The sequence below is a fragment of the Pteropus vampyrus genome, unplaced genomic scaffold (genome assembly GCF_000151845.1).
Source record: "Pteropus vampyrus isolate Shadow unplaced genomic scaffold, Pvam_2.0 Scaffold36, whole genome shotgun sequence".
NCBI lineage: Eukaryota > Metazoa > Chordata > Mammalia > Chiroptera > Pteropodidae > Pteropus > Pteropus vampyrus.
In genome coordinates this window covers 930,860-934,741 of record NW_011888817.1, presented here as the reverse complement: position 1 = coordinate 934,741, position 3,882 = coordinate 930,860, and positions in this window count along the sequence as shown.

The window sequence follows — 3,882 nt, the reverse complement described above, 5'->3', positions numbered from 1 at the left end:
AAAATTGGTAGTTAGGAAATAGTCACGGGAATGTAAAGTACAGAATAGGGAATATAGTCAATAATATTGTAATAACTATGTATGGTGCCAGTTGGGTACTAGACTAGTCAGGGGGATCATTCTGTAAATTATATAAACATCTTAACCACTAGGCTGCACACCTGAAACTAAGATAAAATAATATTGATGTTGACTATAATTGAAAAACATTTTTTTAAAGGAAAAAAGATGAAGGGGAATGAGAAGTTCAAATTTATTTATGAAATAAATAAGTCACGGAAATATAATTTACAGCATAGGGAATATAGTCAATAGTATTCTAATAATGTTGTATGGTATCAGATGGTTAAAATACTTATCATAGTGATCATTTGTTTAGGCATATAAATGTTGAATAACTACGGTATATACCTGAAACTAATATAATATTGTATGTTGGCTATATTTTAATAAAAATCTTTTTAAAAGAAAAAAAAAAGACAAGATGTCTCTTTACACCTATCAGAATGGCAAAAGAAAAAAAGTAGAATGACAGGTGTTGGTAAAGATGAGGGGAGATTGAAAAGCCCATGTATTGCTGATGGGATGTTGCACCAGTATATACTTCTGGGAGAGCAATGGAGTAGGACCTGGTGGAATTAGGGATGATTTTTTAAAAACGCTGTATTCATATGGAATGTTTTCTGAAAAGTTTTAAAGTCTTGTTTTCACTTTTAAGCCTTTGATTCATCTGGAATTAATTTTTATTAATTTTAGTGTGAGGTAGGGATCCTTATGGGTGTCCAGTCCCTGTACCACTAATTGAATATCTCTTCCTTTCCTCAGAGATTCACAATGCCAACTGTGTCAAATTTCAAATGTATATATGAGTGGGAATGATTTTGGACTCTCTATTATGTTCTATTAGTGAATTTTTCATTCCTACACCCATACTACACCTGTTTTTATTATTATAACTTCATAATAAGTTAATTTCTGGAAGCCAAATACCCTCTCTCCTTTTCCTCCATTCACATCGTTAGAATTTATATAAGATTGAAATAATCTATTCCTTGATGTTTTGGAAGAATTTTCCCATAAAATTGTCTCAAGTCTCGTGTTTTCTTTTAAGAAAAAAATTAAACAATCAATTAAGTTCTTTAAATATTGTAGAGCGATTCGAGTTTTTCATTGCTTCTTGAGCCAATTTTAGTAACCCATTGTATATGTGTATGTGTGTTTAAGAATTGTCATCTAAATTTTCAAAATCGTTGGCATAAAGTTGTATATGGTATTCTACTATTTTTGAAATTTCTGACATATCAGTCTTTGTAAGTGAGCACATGGTTGATCTTTGTGTATGTTCCATAGGTAAAGGTAAATTTGTGTATTTTAGGTTTGTTGGGCATAAAGTTCTATATGATATTTGGACCTAATTACTCATGCTCTTCAAAAAACGTTATCTTTCTTTGTGTTTAATTTATTAGTTTCTAGGAGAGGTTTGTTAAAATCTCTAACTATAATTAGTCATTATATATATTCGCTGCATATATTTTCAAGTCTTCCTATCAGTCATTGCTTTATATTTTTTGAAGCTATATTAGATGCATATCTTTGAATCATTATATACTTTTGATTTATTGTTTATTTTACTAATATATGATGTTCCTCTTTGTTTCTCATGATTTAAAAAAAACCCTTTTATCTTTTTTTTCTGATGTTAATGTTAATAGCCCATGAATCACTTTGTTTTAGGAGTTCTTAGCCTTTATCATGCCATGGACCCCTTGGCAGTCTGGTGAGGCCAGTGAACCCCTTTTCAAAATAATATTTTAAAATGCATGAAATTATAAAGCAAATCAATTGTATTAAAATATTTGTAATTTTATATATACTTTTTTATTAGTACATTAAATAGCAAGATCTAACAGTAGGCCTAATAACTACTGTGGTTTTGAAGTAGTGATACAAGTAAAGGATATTTTGGGATAATGCAATAAAGTGATATAAAAATATTTATGATTTTTATTTGTGACAAAGTCACACATACTGCTAACATTTCTGCGATTTGTTGCCAACATTTATAAATGACAAGAATGCTAAATTTTAGTTACAGCTTAGTGAAAATAAAGATATTTTCCTTCCAAGTTCACAGACACCCTGAATTCTATCCGATGACTCACTGGGGGTCCATGGGCCCTAAGACATGAATCCTTGCCTTATTTTTAATCTTTTAGGCCTTTGTTGTAAGGGAGCCTGTTATAATGACATATTACTGGCTTAAAAAATCTTTTCCGAGAGTCTCTGTCTTTTATATTTATCATAAAATTGTCCCATTTCCACTTATTGTAATTATTGCTATATTTTAGATTTTCCCTGCCATCTTATTTACCTATATAGCAGGTAGAGTTAGGTTAAACTTGTATTATAGAAAACTCCAAATAATAGTGGTTTAAATAAAATAAAAAGTTCTCTCTCTTTTAGTCTAGGACTCTGCAGCCTTTAGGGACCCAGTTTCCATCTTCTTAACTTATAACTTCCATCTTCAAGTTCATCTCATGATTCGATATGGCTACTGGAGCTTTGGCCTTCACAAACTCATTCAAAACATCAAGAAGAAAGAATTATGGCAGAATAAAAAGGTATTACTTATATTTTATTAGCCAGAATTTAGTTATGTGGTCTCACCTAGCAGCAAAAGAAGTTTTCTTTTGGCTGGGTACATCAATGACCTGAATAAAATCAAGGTTATTTTACTGAGGAAGAAGAGGCTGGTGAATATTGAATGACTATTAGTAGTGTCTGCTTTAGTTTCCCCACCACAGCTGATTGTGGGTGTCAATAGCAGTGGCTTTGAGACTTCTATATGGTACCTGATCCGGAGAGGACCAGCCTGCCATCTAGTGGCAGGTTGGTTACATTGGATTCCTTTCATTATGGAGGCAGCATAGATTTGCCTGTACTGGGACAGGCAATTATTCTAGCTATGTGTTTGCATTCTCCGCCTGCCGTGCTTCTACCATCAATATCATTAGTGGATTTACTGAGTGTCTTATTCACAATCATGGTAGTCCAAACAGCATTGCTTCTGGCCGGAGACTTCATTTTTCAGCCAAAGAAGTTAAGAAATTGGCAGGTGAGCATGAGGTTTACTGGTCTTGCCACATACTCTTATCACCAGAATCATCTGTCTTGATTGGTTGGTGACATGGCCTCCTGAGGCTTGGTTAGTATCAGCTAGAAGTTGGCATATGCTCTGAATCAGCAATCAATGCAAGGTGATGTTTCTCTCTTTTCCAGAATCCATGGTTTAGGACATCTTGGACTTGACAACTTACAGAAAATTTGCTCCTCTTCCCCAAGACTTTGGGTTCTGCTAATTTAGAGGTCTTAGTGTATAAAGGAAGACTATTTCCACCAGGGCACACCACAGAGGTCCCACCGATATGGAAACTGAGAATGACATTTGGCCGTTTCAGACTCCTCGACTGAAAGATCAGGGGAAAAGGTGGGGGTGGGTGGTTCTGTGGTGGCTGGAGTGATTAATCTTGGTTATCAGTGGGGGGAACGCACCATGGGAATGGGTAGAAGTGTGTCTCTGGATATAATGAAGTCCTCTGGATTACTATCTATTTCCACGGCCGGTGGTAAAATTTAATGGAAGGTGACAGCAACCCCATATGAGCAGGACAACCAATAGACTCAGCTTCCTCCTGAATGAAGCTCAGGTGACCCCATTAGGTTAAAACCTCTGACCACATGAGGTTCTTGCTGAAGGCAAAGGAAAAATGGAACAGCTAGTAGAGAAAAGATCTTATAAATGCCTCATGACCTGTGGCAGAAATGATCATTATAACCCTTATCTTGCTGTGTCATGCATATATTTATCGATGGTGTTAATAG